At 37.4% G+C, this 10,495-nt stretch overlaps 1 non-coding gene across 1 annotated transcript; it reads right to left on the bottom strand.

Moving 5' to 3' along the window:
- Positions 1-9,934: 9,934 nt before the first annotated feature.
- On the bottom strand, positions 9,935-10,098 carry LOC118594343. The gene has a single exon (XR_004946339.1). It is a non-coding gene; the product is annotated as a U1 spliceosomal RNA (small nuclear RNA).
- Between the last annotated feature and the right edge of the window lie 397 nt (positions 10,099-10,495).

Raw genomic sequence — 10,495 nt, 5'->3', positions numbered from 1 at the left:
TAGCAGAAGAACCTAGGATTCCTAGGTCAAAATGGGCTGGAAAAAGAATTATGATTAAGTGATGTGAGAGTCACAATTGTATCACAGGATCATCAAGTATCAGTTAACTGTGAATCAGCAGTTTTATTAATCTGTCCTCATAAAGGCAAACAGCACAAAAGCTCAAACTCTTACAGATGTAATTTTCATTTATCCCATAGTGAATCATTGAGACTAATAGATTTCCTATCACTTATAATAGAGGTGCTAACCAAAGATGTGTTCTATAGTGCTGTTCAAATGAAGATATATATATATGTGTGTGTGTGTGTGTGTGTGTGTGTGTGTGTGTGTGTGTGTACGCAAACATATGAGGAGCAACTCTAGTGATTAATCAATTTTAAAACTGAAGAAATAGCAGAAAGAGATGAATGCTTATTAAGAGGATCCAAACAGGTGATGAACTTGTGTAGGATATGGATGCCTCATCCACATCTCCTGGCAGGACTGCTACCCAGATTGTGTGTCCATGTCATCCCTCTTGCTATTTGTTTTGTTATTAATAACTTATACAAATTAACCTCAGATTTGCTTACAATCCTGAAGTCATCTACTACATGGAGCCTAAGTTTTTTACATACCCCTAAATTTCACCTTATAAATTTTGGTAGCCAATATAGAAATACAAAATGTCATGTTCTTAGACTCTACCCATCTCACAGGCATAGTTACCCTGCAGTGTTTTCTGGAGCACCTCATACCACATTACATCTGGAACTGGTTTGCTCACTTCACTGTAGTATTCTGCTTCATCCACCCTCACAGTTACTTCCTTTGTATAAATTTTTAATCCATTTATTATCCCTGATAGTGGCAGGTTGGTGCTATTTTTCAGTTACCAAATGCAAATGCAATCTTTTATTTGGTATAATTTCATATCTTGGGAGGAAAACTTAAAAGAAAGGAATTAATAAATCAGGTAATGTAACACTCTAATTTTCCAACACATATGAAAGAAATGTAAAGTGCATGTTGAATAAGAGTTGTATCTTCCTGACTCTGTCCTAAATGCAGTCTGTAGTATTTGCCTGTGAAAGGAGAATATAAATATTCCAAGAGAAAAGGAAGGTGATGTTCATTTTCTAGGATAGAGAATTAATGATAACTTGATTCTTCTGTTGACTTGTCCTATCTGGTCCCCCAAACCTGAAAAATACAATGGTTAAAAGCACAATAGCTATTTCAGTCCATAGATATGATCTATGTTATATCAAAAAGTGATGTGGTTTTTTTCCCCTAGTATTTTCCCCAAAGAATTGGCAAAAATGACCATTTCAGGTTTTGAGAAGTTAACTAATAAAAATCAAAGAATGTTGAAAGTGAGTAGAAGAATAAACTTTGCTATTTCAGTCATAAGTTTCATAGCTTCAAACCCTGCTATTTAAAATTCAAATATCCTGCATTTTTCTTTCACTTTAGTTAAATTGCATAGCACTTTTAGGTAATTTCTCAAAATTGTGTGTCCTTGAAGAAAAAGTTCTTTACTGGATGTTTCAAAACAATTTTCCATGCAAAGTATTTTATGTGTTTGTACTATTCTAATGTTGTGAATTTTGCCTGCTAATTTACATTGCTTTATAGTTTCCTGTGCTATTAATCAGGATGAATCTATAAGCCCTGTGAGTTCCGTTACTTACACTCTTGTCTACAAAACACTTTAGCACCTCCTGAACATTTTATTCTCTGAGAAAAGATATTTAAATGTGTTTCAGGTAGAATCTTGAAGGAAAAGGAAGCAGATTTCATTGTATTTTATAAGTGAGACAATCCATAATGATGGGAATGACTTTCTTAAGAATGAGACGATTACCAGATCAAGTCACAGCTTACACATTTTCAAAAAAAATTCACATAGTAGTAAAACACCATGATATTTAAGATTACTATGCTGCCAAAGATAGTGACTGGATTCATTTTTATTTTTTAAGTAAATTATACAAATCACACATGTGTAACTAAAGGGTTATTCTCCATTGACTGTGATGGTAAAGAATGGCACTGTACAACAAGCTTTCACATTTTAAACTGGTGTTATTTGATGAAGGGAAAACCAGTGATAACTGAGGCCAGAAGAAGAGATAAAGATAAAATCAGGTTAATATAATCATTAAACAGGTGAAAATTGGATTAGTAAGGTGACTCCTTTAAGGAGACGTATTTTGACTAGTGTGAAATATATTCATTATATAAGTGCATGATGACTGGGTCAATGACAATAGTATATCAGAATGAAAAATACATTGAAAATGTGAAAATTATTATAGATTTATAATGGTTTACTTTCATAAGATGATCTCCGCTAATTTCTGGCATCCATAGAAAGAAAGTATATGTACTTCAGGTCCAGTCATCCTAAAGAAGGTACTCATGGCAGAGTAATATGTTCCTAACTTAAAGGACAGTAAATGCGACCTACATCATTTTGTACTGGGGCAAAGAAAAAAAGTATACTTTATATATTACTGCAATAATATTTTATTTTCTGCTTGTTGCATGCTGCTTTGTCAATGTGGGTGAACGGCTCCCTATGAAACCTCGAGTGGCTAAAGGATTATTACACCTAAACCCCAAGATGTAAGTGGAGTGATAATGGAAAAATAATATTCGATTGAAATCTCTCGAGGCTTTACTTTGTGATATGTAATTGGAAAGGCCCAGAAACTCAGTGTACCAATCTCCAAATCAAGATTACCAGGCACAAAATAATGTGGAGACTCCAAGCCCATCTTGGGAGGCTAATCAATAATGTGAGGAAGAGGAAATAAATAGAGCCACCTTATGTTTGAAAGTTCTACCAGTAATAAATCTTTCTGAAGGAAAAAGAAAACCCCACAACATGTGTGATGTGAGTTTCAAATAGCAAATCATGTAGTGCTATTTGATTTTTTAAAAATTAGGTGTAAAGACTATTACATTTTAGATGTAAAGGTTTTAGGGTTCACTTAAAGGTTTAATTATGAAAATTACCATGGAAGATTTTTTTAAATATGTCTATTATCCTGCCAGTACTAGCTTAATTACTATGAATAAATGTCATAGCATAATTATTTATTATTTCTTAGCATAATGACAATCTGATAACTAAATAAAATTTTCACCAAGAATAATTCTTAGTACATTGTTCTGTCATATTAAATCTGTAATCTCCTACAATATTTTATCTAAAATCCACAAAATATTCTCACTAGAAATCTACACACACACACACACACACACACACACACACACACACACATGTGCATGTACCCATTAAACATAAGTCACCTTAATTTATGTGGACGCATGAATGACTAGGCTAGTGATTTTAAAATTTCAATGAATTTGAAAATATATGCCTCTATCTAACTTGAAATTATAAAAAAAAAAAAAGCATTGTACAAAATTCTACAAAAGGATTCAACTATTTTCAAGATTGAGTATTTGCTATTTTGAGAATGGTGCCTCGGGTTCTAAAAATTCTAATATAAACTATACCCTTGCTCTTGGTGAATTTCTCTGAACAAGCACTAGCCTTTCCTATTGTCCTTTCCTGTGGTATAGTGTAAAGTGGGCAGGAAAGAGATGACAATACCAATTCGCAAGCCTGGAACCCAACTGAGACCAGCTGACAAAGATGTTTTTGATAAAATATACAGGAAGAACCTGCATCAGGATAGCTTTGCACCTTGAACAGCAGGGACTCTCCTCAGTTCTGAAATCTGCAATATCACAAACATAATTGTCCTGCCACACTCTGACCCTAACTATGGCTTTAGCAATAAAACACATTTCATCCTCCTAAATCGATCTCTTCTTAGAATGTAGACAACAGGTCTACCTTCATGCATTCATACTGTCTTCCACTAACAACCCATGCTAAATATAGTGTCATCTACATTAATATCAGTATTTATTATTCAATTTAATTATGTACGCTTCAAATCACAGATTATAATCTTTCTCACATTGGACCAAAACTGTTTACTCTCTGCAACATTAATCATTTTTATATTTATATTCTTGGGAATTAAAGAGGATTCATTTATGTTAATCTCAAAATTATTCCCACTATGCTTTACTCCTTGGATAGAAAGTAATGTGATATTTCCAAGAAATTATTTTAGCATGAAATTAATTGGATTGGAGCAATAGTGCAAATATTATTATAATCACTCCCAACTTTCCTGTCATAGATGTGAATTTGACAAGAAATGCTTCCAAAGAACTCATTAGACACCAAACTGAGTATTTTCTACATCCCAGCTCTTTTTGTTTGTAATATTAAGAAAAATATTATTCCTTATTATCTTCCCTTCAGGTTTATATCTTTCATCTTACTCCTGGATTTCACTCTATACACAATAAAAACAAATCAAATACAGCAAGAACAGGAAGGAAAACCACAGTCATTTTTATTATTGTTTATTGGAAAAGCCCTGAAAACTGTTCATCTTTGGAGGTCCACAATTTCCTGTCGTGTTGGAATGAAGGGATGAATGAGCTGATTCTACTTGTGTTGAGAAAATTCTCATAACTGCAGGTCATTATATTGAGTTATAGAAGACAGACACACAAAGAAATAGATTCCACGGCACCTTTCATATTTGGCACCTTGAGTTGAGAGCTGAACAGAGGTTATCAGAGGCTAAGAAGAGTAGGGTGCAAAAAAACTGTGGAGAGGTTCCTCAATATTGGCACTTAAGACAGGCAAAAAATTCCATGCTAGAGTATAGTGATTACAGATGACAGTAATATAGAGTGCACATTTCAATCCATTAGAAAATAAGATTTCTCTCTCTTTTTTTAAATACAAGAAATGGCAAATGTGTGAAGCCATAACTCTATTCAATGTTTTACATATCATATCAAAAAAAATCACATGGTCTCCATTCATAAATACAACATGTATATGTATATATGTATCACAACAAAGCAAATTAAAATAGTGGATGTACTGCCCATGCAGGTGTGCTCTGCTAAATATCTGTATGAGCAGAAAAGCATAGAAAGATTGTAGGGAAAAGGGGCTATAGAAATGAAAATTAGTGGTTAGACATTACAATTGAACTTGTAGTCATATTAGGTGTGTTTTCAAGATCAAACAGATATATTCTATATAGACAGGTCATCTTCAAACCCTTCAGAGATCTACAGAATATGGCATTTAAAATGTTTTAATAACAAGAATTTTTCTTTTTTGCTATGACTATGAGACATGACGGCTCCTGGCAGTACCAATCTACTTCAGAGAAAATATGGGCATTGAAGAAACTGCATATGGAACTAACTTTCATTGTTGCAAAAGTCAGCCGCTGGACAACAAAGTATCCTTGAATCAACTGCTGACAAACAGGACAGACAGGACATGAAACCAAGGACTACCAATTCTTGCCAAAACAAGTGTGGTTGTGGCTTTAACAAAAGGCATCTTCTGAAGCCAGGACAATATGGCACCATCCCTGAAGTGAGTGACCTTTGCAATCTGTAAAAGGTACCATGCCCTTTTCTTCGAAGACAGCTGAACAGGGAGTGGGCCAATGGCTTCTGATATGCAATGGAACAGCAGATGAAACAGTTATTCTTGAGGAATAACTAAGCTCACCTCTCTCAATAGTAGACTGGCGTTTAATAGAGAGATGTGGAGAAGAACAGGATGCCAAGATGAAGCCACATATACACAGCCAAGAAAAATGGACAGCTGAATTGAAAAGACATCAATAATTTCCAGAATTTAAAATCCTGAATCATGACATGACACTAATGGAATTCAGGTGTTTCTGGTACACTGCTCTCACCAAATGTGAGGTCAAACTGTTGACCTTGTATACATCTTAGTTCACAAAAGAGTCTGTCAGATACGCTAAGCCTGTAGGCTGAAGATGATGCCCCAACACTGTGGAGAAACCTCAGGTGACTGTCCAGGCAGCTGGCTGTTTCTGTCAACTCACATTTTTTTTTTTTTTTTTTGAAGCTGCTTGCATGCACTTCTTGTTTTTATTTTTTATTAGGTAGTATTATTTCCTTCTTGGGTCTCTGAGGGAGTTGGAGATCAGTTAGTTATAGTTATAATTATCTTTGTTAAGGATTTCAGAAAAACTCTCTAAGAGCTGTAAGTGTATAAATTTGAAAGACGTTATAAGACAGTTCCGTTAGTTATATAAGTTAGGATAAAAAGTGAATCAGGTACATTCTGAACTTACCAAAATAGGATAGATAATGGAATTATTTTCTCTGAATTTGTCAATTACAAATGGACTAGACATTGTTTAGGTATTTATTGTTTGTATATATGGTATATATAGTTATTGTACTTTTGTATATAGTTTTTCTTATATTAGTTATAACTTTTTCCTTTTTTTTTCTTTTTATTAAAATAGAAAAGGGGAAATATAGTGATATTTTACTTGTATTGAAATGTGATTTTATTTGTATGTCAATAAAGTTGCCTTGAGGTCAGAGCAAGCCACAGCAGAAGCCGAGCAGTAGTGGGGCATGCCCTTAATCCCAGCACTTGGGAGGCAGAGCTAGGTGGATCTCTGTGTGTTCAAGGACATAGCCAGCATAGCAGACACACGCCTTTAATTTCAATACCAACCATAGAAGACCTGGAGGTCTGTACAAACAGGCAGTGATGAGGAGGTCATGTGGCTGGGTTACAACCAATGAGGGAGGAGAACAGAAAGTCTTTAAATAGACAGGACGCACAGAAGTAGGTCTCTTGCGGAGAGGAAGAACCGCAGAAGCAGTGAAGGGTAAGGTTTTCCGCTTTGGCTCTGACCTCGTGGTTTTTAACTCTGCAACTGGCTCTGTGTTTCTTATTTAACAAGCAGGATACATCTACAAGGGGCTGGCTAGAGAAACCCACCCTGACCCTGGAGCCCAGAATTAGGGAAGGATGGCTCAGATAAAGCCAGTGAGAGAAACGCACTTTAGCTCAGATCAGAGCCATCTCTGCCCCTGTCCAACTGACTTGTGGCCCAGGACCAGGGAAAGAAATACAGCCTGTGTTTGGGATCTGAGCCAGGGAAATGAACACTTTATCCCCAAATCCAGAACCCAGAACATATGCCCTGACTCTGAAACTAGTACCAAAATAACACCCTTGGCCCCTGGAATCAGTCAGTGAAAGAAAAGTGCGGTAGCCTTAGAGGTAGTGTCAAAAAGCCAAGAAAGGCCAGCGAAAGAAACACAGTTTGGCCCTGATATCAGGGCCATCTCTGCCCCTTGCTCACAAAACTGGCCAATCCCTTGTCAGAATATAAACTAACCAATCACAGTTGACTCTGCCCCCTGGGACATCCTATATAAACTTCCCTGCCCAGTCAGTTGTGAGCTGTTCTCTCCACCCTGGTAGAGGCAGCTACTCTCCTGGACTTCTCCTTCCCAAATAAACCTGTTCTCAAAAGAGTATTGGGTGAAGACCTTCATTGACTGCTGAGCAGAAGAACCTTGCTGGGTTGTCCCATAGTGGACTGAGCAGGGGGAGCTGAGCAGAAGAGCCTTGCTGGGACGTCCCATAGTGGACTGAGCAGGGGGAGCTGAGCAGAAGAACCTTGCTGGGACGTCCCACAGTGGACAGAGCGAGAAAGAGCTGGTAACACTGATCCAGAGATTGTGGCTCTCCAGGAGAGGAGCAGGATTGCTGTGTCCTGCAGGGAGATCATCTTCTATCAACACTAGGTATATCCTGACTTTCTGGAAGTTGCTGAAGCAGTTCCAGGCTTGAGTCTCCAGAGAAGTCAGAAAACCTTCCTTTCCAAGGTTGGGCTGTTTCTTTGCAGTCCCAGCCATCACCACGGCTGTGCTAAACAGCTACAGGTGTCCAGGACACCTTCAGGGCAGTGCTCTTGTTCTGAGTAGCCTGAGGTGTCCTGGATATCTTGCCCTCTACGGCTGAACTGTCTCCTTGTATTGTCATCAATTTACTAACATTTTGGTGCTGAAACCTGGGACACCAAACCCAGAGTTTTTGCAGATTACTTACAAAGATCACTTTACAAAAAATTATGAAGCAGATATCAGATAAATCATGAGAAAAGGCAACAACAATAAAAATAAGTAAACAGTGGCTGGTGTGGTAGTTAGGTTGTTTAACATGCCTGACTCCCAGGATTTTATCCACAGTACCCCATAAACCCTGCCTGCTTGCACAAAACTGTTATCTCAGCATATTGGTGATAGAAATAGAGAAACCAGATGTTCAAGCTCATCCTCAGCTCAGCTGCATACCAGAGTTTGAGGTCAACCTTGGATACATGGAATCCTTTTGTGTTGCCGTTGTTCTTTGTTTTATGTGTTTTTCTTTAAGGAATCAAAGAATGAAAAATACTGAAATATTGCTTGGCTCCTCAGCATTCCTTCCTCAAGTCTGTTTTCTATCAACACCTGTCTATGCCCCTGCTTTCAGCATCAAATGATAGTCCCTTTCGAGAAATACTTCTTTTATTTGCTGCTTAAATTGTGTTTGTGAAAAATCTATATCTATTCCTAAATCTACAGTGTCTTTCTGTGCATATTAAAAGAACAAGCCCGGATTAATGTTTCAAACAAGTTTGAATTGTGACCTTAGCAAATAATCGACTTCCTGCAGCTAGCTTGATTTCCCCTTCCAATGTGACATGAGCTTGTTTGTGTTTTAATTATTTATTATTGTTGCTGGGTGTGTGTGTGTGTGTGTGTGTGTGTGTGTGTGTGTGTGTGTGTGTGATATGTGCATAGGGTGCCTCTGATAGCTTACATGTGGAGGTCAGGAGACATTTTACATCTTTTGTTCTCTCCTTCCACTTTCACTTCGGTCCCACAGATGGAATGCAGCTCAACAGGTATGTATCACCAGTGTCTTTACCTGCTGAGCCATTTCCCCCATCACTGCCTGCCATTAGGTTTCTCAATCCAGATTGCACAGGATTCTTTGGAGGCTGAATTGAATGGTTTATGCAAATTCCCTTGCAGGGCACACAATATGATTGAGAAAGTCCCCCTCTTCCACCACTTTCCTAATTTAACCTGCATTCACTAAAGCACGGTATTCCTTGTTACAGCCTTTGTGTTGTATGGTGGTTTTGTTTGTTTGTTTGTTTGTTTGCTTTGCTCTGAAAATTAGGAGAGAAATAAGCCTCACATGTCATTTTAAATATATAATGTGGGAACTGGAAACTTGCACAGGGTTTTGGGAGACAATTACATTACTGATACAGGTGCTTTCCCTCTAGAAACCTGATTAATCACTGTCTCCTATACTTAGGAGTCACATGTATCCTACATTATTTCTGTTTTCCTGATAGCAGACTGTTTCTCCAAAACACATCTCTATGAGGAATACCATTTGTTAAAAAAATAAAGGAATAATATTTCTATTTATCCACTCCTACTCATTGGCTAAATTTTTCATGAGATTTTTATAAGATAGAAACAATGGAAGAATGTTACAAAACATACCCAGAAAACTGTAAAATGCTACAAAGTATATAAAATTATTGGTAGGAAAATGTAAAGCCAAACAGAATTGTACAAAAAGGTCAGAAAATATAAATGTAGCAAATATATACCAAAATGTGAAAATTTGTTGGCACAACTGAGATTGAGGTTTAATTCTAAGTTTTTTCTCTAGTAAAATGCAAGATAATTAGTTGAGTTCATTAATTATGCCATGTCATTCAAAACAAAATCCATTTTGGAAACTGCCTACTAAATGTAACTGCAATATAATGCATTAGTTTGTAGAATGGGTGATAATTGAAAACTATTTAGATTGAAAGATTGGTTTCTTAATTTTGTGACATGCTGCCATGGGACTACACATTTAAGTGTATATTGAATTTTTCATATCACAAGACAGGGGAAACAGCAAATATGCCACACGTTCTTTTTAAGGATGGTTTATTCTTTTCCATAGTTTTTTTTTTTTATTTTATTTTAGGGGAGAGCGCGAACACAGTCCCCCACTACCACAAATTAGGCAGTTGAGTTTCCCGAATTTGGGGAATTCACAGGGGTCAGCACATCCGGAGTGCAATGGATAAGCCTCGCCCTGGGAAAACCACCTTTGTGATCATGGTATCTCCCCTGCCAGGTAAGTTTTTTTTTTTTTTTTTTTAATGTGTTTTAATTTTATACATCAGCCATGGGTTCCCCTGTCTTCCCCCCTCCCGTCCCCACCCCCACCTTCCCCCAACCCCTCCCCTCCATTCCCATCTCCTCCAGGGGATTCATTTAAACCTGGTGGATTCAGTACAGGCAGGTCCTGTCCCCTCCTTCCAGGCTGAGCATGTGTCCCTGTGTAAGCCCAAGGTTTCTAACAGCCAGCTCATGCACTAAGGACAGGTCCTGGTCCCACAACTTGGGTGCCTCCCAAACAGATCAAGCTATTCAATTGTCTCACTTATCCAGAAGGCCTGATCCAGCTGGGGGCTCCACAGCTGTTGGGTCATAATTCATGTGCTTCCATTCGTTTGGCTATTTGTACCTGTGCTTTTTG

Source organism: Onychomys torridus, chromosome 12 (genome assembly GCF_903995425.1).
Source record: "Onychomys torridus chromosome 12, mOncTor1.1, whole genome shotgun sequence".
In the NCBI taxonomy this organism is placed as follows: Eukaryota; Metazoa; Chordata; class Mammalia; order Rodentia; family Cricetidae; genus Onychomys; species Onychomys torridus.
Note: the sequence above shows the minus strand (reverse complement) of the source record. Positions and strands in the feature narration are given on the sequence as shown.